Source organism: Aquila chrysaetos, chromosome 4, assembly GCF_900496995.4.
Source record: "Aquila chrysaetos chrysaetos chromosome 4, bAquChr1.4, whole genome shotgun sequence".
Taxonomy (NCBI): Eukaryota; Metazoa; Chordata; class Aves; order Accipitriformes; family Accipitridae; genus Aquila; species Aquila chrysaetos.
Window position 1 is genome coordinate 4,222,364 of NC_044007.1, and position 15,184 is coordinate 4,237,547.

A 15,184-nucleotide genomic window follows, 5' to 3' on the forward strand; every position below is an offset into this window, starting at 1 on the left:
CCCACGCAGCCGCTGATGATTGAGTTACTTAACAATTAAGCAAAGCCTCACATCTTTGCAGCACTTAACATGTATTGACTAATTAATCCAAGCACCTATCTGAGGTAGGTTAGTTCAGTCTTGCATGTAGCTTCCAAACATGCCCATGGCTGCCTCGTGGGTCGAAGGCAGAGGCACGTCTGCAGAAGCGATAGGAGGTCCACCATCCCCATTGCCCACACCTCCAAGGGACCCGTGCAGCACCGTCCCTCTGCGTCGTAGGACCTGCTGCGACTTCAAAGGTCACTGGGCCCAGGGGACCATGTCCCCAGCCCAGGACTCTTGCAAAGCTTGCCCTTGAATGGGCTTTTCTCCTCCATCTTCTCTGGCACTGCACGGTTGCTTCATTCCCTGGCTCTCCCACCACCAGCGGGGCACCCCGCACATCCAACACCTGAAGCCAACTTGCTCGGACAAGCAACGAGCTGCCTGAGGCTCTGCCAGACCTCGAGCACAGGTGGGAAAAAACCTTCCCCTGGGTCCCGCTGGCAGCCAGCCACGAGCCCTGCAGATGCAGGAGAACAAACCTGGCCTTCAGGACGGTGACAGGAGAGCACAGCACACTGCCCTCCTGGATCCTGCTTCAGTGCCACCCAAAAGGAGCCAGGCTTTCCCCGCAGCCTGCCGTATTAAGGCTATTCACACAGGCTGTCTCAACCACATCAAAACCCACGTCCCAGTCTCGGCTGTCAGCGGGGAACGAGGCCAGGCGTGGGAGGCAGGGAACCCGCTTCCCTGCGTGGAAAAACTGTACAGGAGCTTTGTGCAGATGAGCGGGCTGGGGAGAGGCAGGGATGCACCCAAGGTTACACAGAGTCAGTGGCAGAAGTCAGTACCTAGGTGACTCCTAGCCCTGGGCTTCAGGAGAGGGAAAGGGAGGAGGTTTGCCATGGCTAAAGCTATGGGTGGAGACTGGGAGAGCTGAGCTGGGTTCCCAGCCACGCAAGTCTTGGGGCCTGATCCTGAGCAAATAATCTAACCTTTCCCTTTTTCCTCTAACGCAGTCATTTTTCACCTAGCTGAGACTAAAGGAAACTGCCACATCCTTGTGCCACGCAGGTTCCCAACCGTTAGCTAAGGCCAAGGCAGACATTAAAACTCCCGGCTGTGCCGTGGTCCTCTTGCACTAAAGAGTACAGGATCCCCCCAGCACAAGGACAGAGACCCCAGAGGTACGTGACGCTGTTTGATTCCCTGCCACCAAAAGATTGTAGCCCATCTGAGTTCTCCAAGCAGCTCATGCCCCCTCCCTGCCTCCCTGTCACTCCAGAGTTTCAGCACAGTGACACCCCCCATCCCCGACAGGCAGAAGATGAGTCTTGAGAAACGCTTGATGCGAAGGACCTGGCAGCAGAAAGGCACTTTGTCGACCTGGGGAGTTGCGAAGCAGCCAGCCAGAAGAGAGCTTAATCTGAAAAACCTTGCTCAGAAGAGCCAGGACCTGCGGAGTCAGGATCTGCTTAAACCATGTGGAGTCTATAACAGCAAGGTACTGGCTTGAGTGAAAAAGCATCAGCGTGCACGTTATAAAGGCATCTCTGCTGCTCATAATGGTACCCTTCACGTGCCCTCCATCTCACGCTGCTGAGGACGGGGTTCCTGCCTACCCCGTGGATATACCATTTGCTTGCTTTTTAACATGCATCTAACACCACCAAAGGTAGAAGAGAAACTTCCTCTCCCTGAGAAATTCACTCCAGAAAATCCTGAGTCGTAAAGCAGAGGAACTTGTAGACCAACACTTTACCTCTGGGTCATAAACCATCACATATATTAGGAGGGGATTTTTATTTTTTATTTTTTTCCTTGCCTGAATATGTGCTGATCTCATTCATCTTGGGAAAAGCACAGGGTGTTCTCATCCAGGCTATACCTGGCAAGCTGCATACACTGTGACAGAGGGAGCGAACTTCTGAGCAAGCTCTGCAGTGGCTGCTGCCGGGCTTCTTGTGGTTTATTTCTTGAGCGAGAGGCCGGCTTCTTCACCTGGCATTCTTGAGAGAGATGAAGGGTAAGTCAGCAAATCAGCTTCATGCACTGCAAACATCCTCTGCTTTCAGCCGTGGCAGAATTAGCTCAGGTCGGGATTTGCTGGTAGCTGGGCGAGAAACGTCTGCAGGGCTTTCTCCCCACCACCTCCCCTTGAGGGAGAAAGCAAGCAAATGTTTTTAATGATGTGCTGCATGGAGGCAGGTTGCAAGAGCTGTGGTACCCGGCATGGCTCAGCAAGCACTGCTGAGGAAATCAGCAGGGAACGTTCCTGATGCTATTTTAAACATCGGCAGAAAACGCGAGCTAGCAACACTGAATTCGACGGGGCTGCACAAAGCCAAGAGCAGCGACAGAGGCATGAGCTGCCCGCCCGTGTAGCGGAGATCCCACACACCGCAGAGCGAGCTGTTTGCACCGATGTGTGGGCTGCTCGGTTGGTCGGTTGGTTTGTTGATATATTTGCTAACTACGACATTGCTTTGACATGTCAGCTGGCAAGCCGGCGCCTGGATGCCTCGGTGTCACGCAGGCACCTCCGTTTCAGCCCTGGGGAGAGCAGCTTAGATCCGCTGGCCGGGGTTAAAAATGAATCGCAGCTAAGCTGTTCAAAGGGATCCACGCTGCCGCCAACGTGAGTGCTCCACGCGTGCCAGTGCAGGTGGAAGTTGCATGCCTGTCTCCAAGGGGGGATGCAGCTCTTGCCGGGTGACTGCCGAAAAACACCCCTGCTCTGCCTGCTCTCTCTGGAGCCTCTTGCCTTGCTTGCCTGGGAGAGGATGGAAAGAGGGCATGTTGCGGGATTGCTGCAGCCAGTGGGTGCTGCTAAAGGCAGTATGTGAGATTAAAGGCGGTATCTGAGAATAAAGATACCGCAGCAACCCCTAGCTTAAGAATAATGAATATTGCAGGTCTGGCTACTGCCGGAAATGTCCCCTTTGTAAATCGTGCTGTTTGGAGCAAGAAGAGCAATTATGCGGATTCTGCTGCAGCTCGTTTTGGTCAGGTTAATTTGGGAAGAGGGTGTTTGCTGGCAGCTAAAGGAGGCAGCCTGGGAGACTGGGTAAGATGCAGAATTACCAGACCAGGCTGGTGTTTCGAAACGATATAATAATCTCAAGCCAAGGGAACATGGTTCAGTATGATTTACCTTCTGAGATAATCAGGAGGGGAGAGACCTTAGCTTAGAGGGCTCCTTTTGTCTTAATTAAAAAAAAAAAAAAAGATTTTCAAAGACAGAGCCTGTTTTGCAAAGCCCAGACACCACGATGATGGGCACTGCTGCAGCCAGCTGTCTTGCCTGCCATCTGAATGCCAGGCCTTTCCAGAAACGCTGTTTGTGCAAGCAAAACGGCTCAATCGCAGGGGAGTTTTTTAACGCCCCGGTTTTGTGGGTGGGTGCGTATGTGTGTCTGTGTTTGGGGTGAGGAGGCTTGAACTGTTTGTTATACCCCGAGTCTGACTTTGCATCCATCGTATTACTGTAGTTGCGATGACGGGTATTACGCAGGGCTGTGCTTTTAAAAGGAGAGCCCCAGCTGGGTTTAACGTGATGATCATTCCTGATGCTTTCAGTGCTCACAGTCTTGGGCATCTCATAGCTAAAACTGGTGCCTGTTTCTCAAAAGCTGGTGTCAAATGCCCAGTGCTACCAGGGCACTTTCTGTGTGGTTGCAGCAAGGGCGTGAGGTCCGAGTTGATAAGCAACTCCGGCTGGAGTGACGTAGTGAAAATGCCAAGGAGGGAGACATGGCGGTGTTGATTTGGACAGGATGGAGATCGGAAAGGAGGGCAAATAGCAGTGAATCCTCCTGGAGAGGAGGTGACCAGGGATCAAACAGGAAAGATGGCATTTGTATGTGCTGGGACAGTTCCTGGGGTGTGGAGGGGGTGAAGGTATGTAAGTACATACGCGTGTGATGGCAGGGACTGCTCCCTACACTAACTCATCACTGTCTGCGCTCGGCAGCGAGTGCACAAAGCCACAAATGAGAGATTTTGTGCACTTGCAAGAAAAGGGACCTTTGCTCCTTCCCCATTTCTCTATCAAACTTCACACTGCAAACTCTGCTCGAGCTCACCTTCCAGAGGGAAAAGAGCAGTTGCTGTGAAGGCTGATTTTTTAAAAGCAGTAGCACAAGGAACCTAAAGCACAACCTTCCTCCTACATAACTTTACTCTGTTCTAATTCCCAGTGGCTGCTTCAGGACTGATCATAACCAAACTATTCAGCAGTGTGAGGGCACTTCCTCTGCAGAAGCAGCAGTCTGCCATGGATCGCTACTTCATTTTCTTTCACTACAGTTTTTGCACTAAATTTATAGTCTGTATTATTTTGTTTAATGCTGTTGAGGACAAAGGGCCCTCTGTACCGAGCAACCATATTAAAACATGCCTATTAAACCTCACCCCGTGAAACCACAGGGGCTGACTGCTGCAGACTTTAGTGGGAGTCATGTGTTTCTAGTCTTGAAGATTACAGGAACCGAGCATAGAACAACCTCGCTCTTGTCAGAAAGGCTGGAGATCTGGTGGTAGGAGAGCAAGAACAGTGCATGAGGGAAGGCTTACAGCTCTCTGGCTTGCAGGAGACCTTCCAGATGTCTTCTACCTTCAGCCTTCACCTAAGGTGGAAAAGGAGATGGAGTGAGGGCTGTGCCTTCACGGCTTGTTGATAGTTTGTCAAGCGGGGGTTGGAAGGAGGCTCCAGCTAACACCTGGGCATTCCTGTCATTTATTTCCTCCAGCACCTAATGTTGATTCACGATGTGGATCTCCTGGAAGCTCTTCGTCCACCTCTGAAGCATGGTCACTGCTTTGCTTGGCAGGGATCGGAAATGAAGTTATAATCTGCTATTGAACTGCGTGTAGCATTTTTGCCCTCCCACCTTCCCACCGTGAAGGGACCAAGCACCACTAGCAAACTGATCTTGGCTGAGCTGCTCTCCTGGACTGACACCCACAGGGTGCCTCCCTCTGCCATGAAGTCGTGTGTCAGCGCAAGCTGCTCTGAGAAGACGGATCCAGACCCAAAACTAGGTGAGGGCAAAGACCTCCAACACCCCAGAGCAAGGGCGATTAGATCACACGCAAAGCAAACACCTTGCCAGCGGCTGCACACGTATGCTGAAGCAACCACACAGCCCGCAGCTCCAATACAAAAACACTGACCTGAACGGCAGCCAGATAATTTTTTATGAGAATGCACCATTCTTGAGCAATTTTTCCAGCACATCCCACGCAAACAGGTTTTCCTTGAACACCACACGGCAGCATTTACCATCTCATGCCAGCTTTTTTTTTTTTTTTCTAGTTGTAAGGGGTGGGACGGCTCTCACGTATCACTTAGTGTCTCTATGCTGGTGAGCACGGAGTCTGAGCAGTGTATCCTCACAGACACAAAATCCAGCACTAAACCATTTCATGTGACCAGTTCTGCTGAAGTCAGACAAGACCCCACCTTTCCGCAGAAATCTGAGGCCTTCGACCTGGCACATATATACCAGTCTAATAACACGTCCTTTGTCTTCTCATCACTGCAACAGCCTTCCCGTGAAGGGCACGTTGACTCTTCCCAGTTTGCACGCAGCGGGTTGCACTGCAGAACTGGCGTTGATCCTTCAACCCTGGCACTAGCTATTGGTGTCTGTGATACTTTGCTAAATTAGCTGAATTCTTGGTGGTAAAAAAGGGACGTGGAGGGAAAAGGGATAGTGTCTGTAAAGTCAGGGGTGACATCCCACACAATTCTGGCCCACCGCAGCCTGTGCCCACCCTGACCTGGAGTTTGAGCTACTGTGAAAACAGGGAATTTTTAAGGCATTATTTGACGCAATTTATCAACTTCCACTGCGTAACAGTACCTTGGGGCAGCCAGGATGTATCACCAGATACATTAAGTGTACTTCTTGGTTAGTGGTGAGTGATGGACATGTGCTCTTTGTTCCTAACTAAGAGAATGAAATGGCCAGAGTCTCTCCCTTCCCACGTGGGAGAGCTGGAGGGATGTTTCTAGGGGAGCAGCTCTGCTCCTTGGCATCCCCTCCATTTTGATCCAAGCTTGTAATCTCATCAAGTCCCTCATTTCGGTATGCAGGGGGGGAGAAGAAAGGAAAAGCAGCGCTGCCTTTCCCCCTAGTGTGCCTCTTGGTACCCTGTACATTGGCCTGATTTGAAGACCAGGGGAAAAAAGGTATTTATCCAAGATGATCTAACGAAAATTTCCCCTGTGTTGTCTCATTCAGTCAAAGACTGATATTCTAGTTCTTCCTTGATCTTGACCACCTTGAGAAGTCCATTAATTTTAACCTGCCAAAAAAGGACTGGGGGGGTATAAAACTTGAGCCCCAAACAAACAAAAATTTGAGGAGAAATTGAGCATTTTCCTTTATTTGTAATGTGATGCACTAAACAATGCTCAGAAGTGGCAAATGCCTAGGGAAAATTGTTTTATCATACAGTTTTACAAGGGAGAGAAGAAGCAGTTCCTATTATCATGCAAAGGTGGATTGAGCCCCGTCCCTGTGAAATGCTGGAGGCAGAGTGAGTAACCTTCCAGGTCTCCTGCACTTGTCCTGTCAGACCTATTTCAGGGTATTTGAGATAATTCTTAGCTAATTGTCCAGCACAAGAGTAGCTTCTGGCTGGGATCAGGACTGTGTCATTAGCTGGGGACTCCTGTGTTTGATTCCTGTGTTCATGAACATCAAGCAAATACCTGTTAGGAGAGGGAGAGGATGAGCCAGGTTCTTCTCAGTTTGTGGTCTGTGGGCCACTCACCACTGCCAGAGGATTCATTGTGCTTTGGAAGAGAGGAGAGGGAGTTTCAGATAACAATTCTCACATGCACAAGCCAACAGAGAAAACAATGATAAACACACAAAGGAAAACACAGCTTAACTTTGCTTCAGTGACCTATGAAAACCACAACGGCGGTGCAGCACAAGCAGGGCTTGGCATGCTTACGTCCAAAAATTAAGTGGCCCCAAGACTGAAAAAACATTGACAACTGCTAATATATTATGCAGGTCTCATCTGAACATCCTAAGCATCTGAATTTCCCCCTTAGTGAGCTGCATTAGGCTGCAGAGCAGCCTGCTATCAGGAAGCTTTGGCAGTAACGGCAGAGAGGCTGGATGCTCTTGGCATCCATTTTGACAAGTCTATTGTGCAGACGGGTTCGCAGAGCTGCGCTGGGTACCACGGAGAACAGTAGCCTCTTCTGCGACTGGGCAAGAGCTGTGGCTCTCCACACGTTGTACAGTATCCGCTTCGGCCTCCGGCACAAAGCCCTGTGAGCAATGGAGCCGGGACCACGTTGCCTCTTTGTATGAAGTCTGGGCAGACACATCCAGGTCACTCGCTCCAGACAGCATTCATGACCTGCATTTTTGCCATCTTTCAGTTGCCCGGAGGGGAGCTCGGTGCCTTGGCAGTAGCCCTGCCACTGTCCCCGGAGTCCCTGGACTGTGCTGCCTGCTGGAGCATGGCCGGAGCGTGTGGCGGCTCAGGCACTTGGGAAGAGGCCACCACGTCTTCCTTGGATGTGATGTGCCTCACACCACGGTGCCTTTTGGGTTCATTTAGGCACACAGCTCATGCTTCACTGGCTGAAGGGAGATCCAAGAACAGGATTTAGCTGTAGCTTACCCTCCCCTTCCTTCTCCTCCTTGTTCCTCTAGGAGGAATAAATGCAAAAGAGAATGAAGGTCATCCATGGCCAACACAAGTCCATACTAATCTTTCTCTGGAGCCTTGGTGGAGTCCAGCATTCAAGCTCTGGGAAGTATTGGGAAATGGATAATTGAGCAAGAAAGGCCAGATTTTGGTAGCTGTGAAAAGGAGAGGCACGCATTACCCATGCATAGAGAGAAAGGTGAGCATTTCCCCAGGCTTTGGACACTAAGGTACGTGGGTCAGCAGACTGGAAGATGAAAGACTGTGCCACTCTTCTAGTCAGGCTAACAGGGAGGGACTGCACTGGAGAAAACACAATGGCTCAAGGACGACTTTCACATTCATGGGGCAGCTCGCTTCTGTGCATAACCCTCCTGTGCTTGCTCCCATGGCATTTTTAGTAGATGTCCTTGTATGCATTTGAGAAGGAAAGAAAATCTGTCTGATAGTCCATTTTTCTAGCAGATCTTCCCTTTTGTTTCTGAGGCCAGCTGGGGATCTCAAAAAATACTTTTCTCTGCCACCCTGGAGAGAGAACTGAAAGTGCAGGATCAGCTGGAAAAGATGAACTTGCTGTAAGCAAACCCGACACCCTCTGCAACATTCAAGAGGCCAGAAACTTCATTTGCTTTGTTTCTAGACAACTGATCAATTGAAACCAATCAATGAAACACTGCGGGTTAGCATGTTCCTGCCTCCACCTCGTGGGCTCGTGGTGCCACCTGATCTGAACAGGAGATAAGAGTTAGCACACATGCTAACACATGCATAAGCACACTCTCCTCCAGTGAGATCCCAAGTCCTCCTGCAGGCTTGTTTTGGCTCTCAGTACAGAAAGGCCAGTTCAAAGCAATCATCCCGGGTGACGGGATGTCTCATGGATGTCTAATTATTATCTAAAGCTCAGCCTGGATAAAACAGAGTTTTTGACATCCCTTTCCTCCGAAGCATTCTCCCTAGATCTTCTAAAAACACAGTGGGCAACACGATGTGTTATCTGCCATGCAGACACAGCTCCTGAATGCCACCTCATAACTCTCTTTCAAGGTCCATGAATTTAGCCTGCAGTTAAACCTTGTGGATTTTTTCAAGCCCAGCTTCTCCAGCCCTGCAGGTAAATCTCTTGCATACCTCTTCCTTCCTCTGTTACTGAAGTACCTTCCAAGCGCCCTGATCATGCTTCGCTCTTACCCATTCAGGATGCTACCATGGAGATTTTTCTTCTAACCTCTCCTTTTTGTCTTGCTTCCCAGTCTGTATCCTTCTGCTGGCTCCTCCCTTCCCATAACATCAAACTCAGGTCTTCACTCCCAAAGCCCTGTGACTTCTCTGACCATGGCCATTCCCACCAACCACCAATCCATTATGGCAACCTCTGTGGCCAACCTCCTTGTACCTTCTACCACGTCGTTGAAAGGGCTACTTCGAAACATCCAAAAATCAACCCCATGACAGCCCCCTCCCCAGTCCCTGGTAGAAATCCATCTTTGGCCCCAGTATCTGCACAGTGGTCAGGTTGCCACACAACATACTGGCAAACCTTCCCCATGTTCCTGTTTGCCTGAGCCCACCCATTTTCCTATGTCTCAATCTTGGAATAGCAAACGTAGGGTTTGTTGCGTAGCACAGCTTAGCCCAGCTGCAGCTTCTCGTCCTATGGCAACAGAAACTAGGAATAATAATAGCAAGGTGGTGACTCATTAAAACCAATAACCTCAATAATTAGGCTTACTTAACTTTTCCAATTGTATAAACAACTGGAAAGAAAAAAAAAAGTTCTTAAGCTTTTCCAATATTTTTTACTTTTCCAGTTTCTCACACAGAAATTGTCAGTATCGGGCACCCATCTCAGTCAAATTTCCTCTCTACGCAACAGTAAATTCATAGAGTCAGGCGAAATGTTTGTTTTGCCCATATTCTGTTAGTGCTAAAGACTCTCTAGCACCTCTTTGCTTCTGAGCAAGGAGGAGCCCAGCTGCAGCCCTGCCTTGGTGCTGACACTGTTCCAGCTGCCGTTGCTACAGGGAATAAAACCAAAGACAGAACTGTCCAAGTTATGAGTTCCTGAAAATTCTGTTTAAATCAGCAGGGATAGAGTCTGGATGCAAACTTCTCTCTAGATCTGATGCTCAGTGGGTGCATCTCTGCCATCCACCACTGCATTCAGCTGCTGCTGGTTGAAGTTGTACCCTGGGTACAGCCTCTTCTCTGCTACCCCTGCTACCTGCCCCTCTCTAAATAACCCTTATTTGCCCATTGCCTCTTGTCAGAGGCAGAGAAGAAGGCAAGGACCAAGACAAGAGCTGCCCATGGGATTAAGGGAGCGTGTCTGTGGGACAAGGAGACATCAGAAGTAGGAAAGCGCTTGGGAGAAGGCACCTGAGGGACAGATGGGCAGGTAGCCGGGAGGCAGTGGGGCAAAGAGACTGGGCCAAGGTGGCTGGTGAGATAAGGAGCAGTCCTGATGGCAGAGGGTGGAAGAGAAGAGACAAGGAGCCAGGGAGGAAGATATGAGAGGACTGGGCTGAAAGGGGGATGAAGGGACCAAACTGGGAAGAGAGGTGGGCATCTTTCTCAGTCCTCCCTGCATTTTGGGCACACCAGGACCTTGTGGTCAACTTTGTCTTTTTATAATTACAAAAGATCTCAGTACCCTGCAGTTCCCAGGCAGACTGGCAGCAGGAGTGGCTACTGAACCAGTGCTGCCCTGGAAATGGATGCTTAGACTCCAGCAGGGCAACTGCCCTGATGCCAGAATTGGGGAAGCCTTAGTGTAGAAAAGACCTCAAGAACTTGACCTCCAGGCAGTCAAACCTGCCCTGTAGCCCTCACCCCCCCTCCAAAAAAACCCCAATGAGTACAATAATATGGTGTTAAAATGGAAAGTGCTTATGGAGAGGGATCAGCTTGCTTTGTTACGCAGTTGTATGTCTTGGAGTTCCTTTTGATGTAAATGTGTGAAATTACACATTTATTGCAAGATTCAAATGTAGCCATGGCAACGTGATTATCAAACAGTTGCATATGGAAGTGTAAATCCATACAGGTTTCTGGCTGGCGAGATTAAACTGCCCAGGGACAGGGCTCAATGTATGCCAAGCCCTCCATGTCCAAAAGGAATCAGCTCTGGCTCCTGTGCCTGGGAAAAATTCATTTCTTTGCATGCAAATTGTCTCCATTCCACTGGCCTGACCACCAAGAAGATGCAGAAGGGCAGCTAAAGAAGCCCGTACCCTCAGCAGAGATGCAGCATCATGCACCTCCCTGCACACTGCTACACGGGACAATGCTGCCTTCAAGGCTGGTTTAAACAAACTTCTTTGCTCAGCATCGCAAGGGACAAGAAGAGTTCAGCCAGGAGCTGTGTCTCTGAAGAGTGGGTTTAAGTTACACCTCAAGCAATCGTCAGGCTGTATTCATAGATTTACCACGCAAGAAAACAGGCTGGGCAGCCAATGGCACTGTGCTCAGAGCAGCCAGGGCATTCCCCACCCACGGTGTGCTCATATGACAGCGATCTGGTGACAACCGAAGAAGGGACAAGCAAAGTTGGCATGTGTACTGGCTGCAAGTAGGAAAAGGCTGTGCCCTTACAGCCTCAAAACCGTGACCTTGCCGGCTATTCCTTGGAAGCAGGGCCCATCAATTAATTTTCCACAGCCACCAGTTACAGGCTGAGCCATAGTATTGCAGCCAAGGAAAGTCTGTCGCAGTCTTCTGCCTTCTCCCCTGGACATGAGGCAGGCTCCAAAACCTCACGTAGCAATGTTTGCACATAGACTGTGCTCAGCTCAGAGTCCTGTTGTATCCGGAGTGATGAGTATATCATCAGGTGGACTGTGAAACAACTGCAAAACTGTTATTAAAAGAAAAAGAAAAAAAAAAGGAACACGCACCCCAGCACGGAAACAGGCCAGTGGGGAGGAAATAGAAGTTTTAAATAGACACTCAAAGTTTGGCAGAATTTGGCTGTAAATGAAAACAGAGTAGTGGAAGTGCACAAATTCGTCCTTGTTTTGCTTTTTTCCAGAGACTTGAGGTGGCTTTTTCACTGAGGAACACAAAAGTAGGGCACAGTCCTCCAGCAGGCACCCAGGACATGTTCACAGCCCTGGCTCAGGTTTGGGTAACTGAGGCAGGAGCTCTGGCATCCCTCTGTAACAAGCAGAAAAGCAGGTTATCTCCACGACAACATGGCAAACAGCTTAGTTGGACACCTAAAACATCTCATGGTAATGCCCCCGAGCTGTCATATAGGAATTCACAGGATGGCTTCCTTGGTAGGATGTTCCTATAGTTAATTAACCTCTGATCCTTATTTCCAGTGGGAACATCTCTTGTTTCTGTCTCTAGCAAATAGCTCTTGTAGCACTTTGCCTAAATAGATTAGCAGCCTGCTCAAACCTGGCACCTTCTTCTGCCGCAGGTATTTCTGGGGACTGATGAAATCCCTTTTAACCTTCCCTTCTGCAAGGCATACACACTGGAGCTCCACCACACTCTTGTTTCCAAACCTTCCAAGTATGTAAAGTCCCAGATCAACCGTCCTCCTCAGTTTCTTTCTCTGCATCGTGAGGTTTTATAGTAGAACGTCTTTACTTTTTCTCAGAGACTCTTTTAAATAGTACTGTTTCACAGGAAATTTTTGGCTTGAATAAAATATAGGTTCTCATCACTAAAGACAACACTTTCTTAGTAAACATAAGGCTTTTGATTTTAAAAGTGACAAATGTTGGGTTTTTAGTTTAAAAAAAAATTAATTTCCCCAAGCCATTTTAGAAAATTAATAAAAACTTTTGCTGTACTAATTGCTATTACCCAAACAATTTTCACATCAGCTCCTGCCTGTGGCCACACAGATACAGGTCGTTCTGCATACGGACTTGCCATTCCAGGCTACAGTAGATTAAGTATCTGATTTTTGGTTAGCCGTGAACTATCGCTAAAATAAAGGCACCACAGCCCTGCCATTAACACTGTCTGATGCAATGCCCAGACTCCCATGACGTAGGAGTGCCAGTGTGTGGCTGAAGTGTCTAAGCCATGCTGCCACAGCATCTGCTCCGCAAACTTGGTCTCTGCTGCTTGAGAAAATGGACCAAACCCCTCTAAGAGAGAAGGCAAAGCTGTTGCCTGCATCTTCTTGTTCCCCTCACTGCACTGCCCTTTGTAGTCCTTTGATCTCCATAAACGGAGAATACTAATGGGAGCACTAGAGTCTGAAGTGGCTTAAAGCGACTTTTTTTATTGCTAGATTAGTGCTGGGAGGGTATGAATTCTGCCGGAGCTCGGCTCAAAGCAAGTCAAGAGCTTTCTGCCTCTTGCAGACATGAGTATGCTAAGCGTACCGGCCTGCCTCACTACAGCACAGCTAACTGCTTTTATGAATGGAGTTAAAAACAACAGATGCTGTGAAGCTGTTGCTAAGAAGCTTTTTTTTTTCTGGTGTCCTGACTGCTCTGGCCAATATAAGCCACAGCGCTCCTGAGCACTGCACAGCCCTGACATCAAGGAAGTGGGCAGGAAAAGAAAAGCACAGGTTCCCTATCTGTTCTCTGCCTGCGTTTAGTTGAGCAATTATACGATTCCAGATCTGTGATTATTCCTGGCAAGGTTTATTCATCTCATGGGAGACTTCTGCAATAACACAGTGCTTTTGTAGGGAGTGTCAACCACCAGGCGAACGTGCCTTCCAGATCTGATTCTTTTTTTTTTTTTTTTAAATATGTAAGTAATTGTTTCTTTACTGTTTGGTCTTTGCCTTTTAATGACTCACATTTCTACCTTGTCAGCTTTCAACACAGGCCCTGCCCTCCCTCCCAGTACTACAATCCTCCCAGATCTCACCCACTGTGCCAGGTCACCCAGGGTGAAATCGTGAAAGATGAGAATCCATTTTGTTGGTGCCCTGTCCAGATGTTCTGCTTATGGGGGCTGCGTTTAGGGGGCTGCAGAAACTACGGGCATGGCAGTCAGAAGACATAAAAAATGAGTTGCAAGCCTGCCTCTAATACATTCAAATAGATGTTTGTCTGTGGTTTATTATTTGGACAAATCCAAATGCGTTTTCACAGAGACGGCAACAGACTGATCCCCAGCACTGCTTCTGTGCCAAGTATCTCATTCCTGTTCCAGCCTCCTGCGGTGCACAAGTGCTCTTCAAAATAAAGAGGGAGAAAGCTTAAACATTCATAAAATTAATTCTTTAGCTTTAATCTCAGTGAAATATGACTGGACCTTTTTAAGAGGGTTTTTTTGTGCAACTTTTCCCCCTTCTCTCCAAAAATGTATTCAACTTGAGGCAGGGAGCAATTATGGAAAATTTCAGGCTGAATGGTCAAAGCATGGCCAACTTGTAAAGTAATTGGAAACGTAGAAAGGAAAGAGTTTGGCAACATGGGATAAAAGGTGCTATGTAAGTGGAGGATTCTTTTTTATTGCAAGCTCTCCTCTCTCTGATATGTTAATTGTGTTTTGCCTGATCCCTTGACAGTTCATTAATTTTTTGTCCAATTGCAGGCTGTTGAATGCAGATAAATTTCAGGCTATTATGGGAACACCCTAGAAGTTTGTATAGAAAGGAAACTCTCTGTTTCCTGTATCATCCTTGTGGGGATCTTGAAAGAGTTCACAAAAGCCACTTAAGCAAACTTTCTTTGCTGGATAACGGAAGGAAAGGAAACTGTGAACAAGCAAACAACACTCAATTCCACGAGACAAGAGATACTCATAGGTCATTAGAGAGAAAGTAAAGTCAATTAATGGAAAAAACATACACACACACCCCCCACACCCCTCCCCCCATCTTGTACTCTGAAAATAATGGGAATTTCTGCACCTGCACACTATTTCTGATCTATAAAAAGGTAAATCACGCAAACTGCCAGTGAGACAGGTGGTGGTATATCCATCCCTGCAATGCGTGAAATCTTTTTGAAGTTTTTTGCAGTTCAAATAATATATCGCAGGCTGAGTTGGAAATGGTCATGGATCAACTGAACAGCTTCACTTTCTTCCTGTCATTAACAGCACGGTTGCCAGAGGTCTGCTACAACCAGCTCTGTATTTTTTGTCACGTACAGATCGAAAGCAAAGGTCTGAACAGCTCTAAGTTTTCCAGGGGCTGGCTTCAAGTGCAGAATCCAGATGGAGCTCAGAAGGCTGGGGCAAAACACAATGCCAGGTGTGCAAATGCAGCCTCTGCCTTGAAGCCGTGGAAATACTGGGGACTCCAATTTATAGGCTTGTCCCCGTCTCTGAATTTTATGCCAGTTTTCTAAGGACGTGAGGTTGGGCCAACAGTATGCCCCCTTTCCTGACAACTTTTAAACATCTTGGCTTCAGCTGCATTTCAAAGGGAGACCAAAATCACAGAGTGGATGAAATGCTTCAAATTTGTTAAAATAAGTGCTTAGAGGAGGATATTTGCAAGTGGCTCATCTGGAATATGGATTTTGTGGTATTTGGTATGAGTAAAACC

The 15,184-nt window shown here is 48.2% G+C and overlaps 1 protein-coding gene across 2 annotated transcripts in view; it reads left to right on the forward strand.

Annotated features, from left to right (window-relative positions):
- The first annotated feature begins 1,888 nt into the window (after positions 1-1,888).
- The window catches only part of SLC45A4 (solute carrier family 45 member 4), a 91,972-nt gene continuing 78,676 nt past the window's right edge, over positions 1,889-15,184 (forward strand). The window contains exon 1 of one of the 2 annotated variants that reach the window (XM_030011381.2): positions 1,889-2,050. The gene's annotated coding sequence lies outside the window, so the exon portion shown is untranslated. Of the gene's footprint in view, positions 2,051-2,414; positions 2,663-15,184 lie in introns of those variants that run through there. The other variant, XM_030011380.2, reaches the window with a different exon arrangement.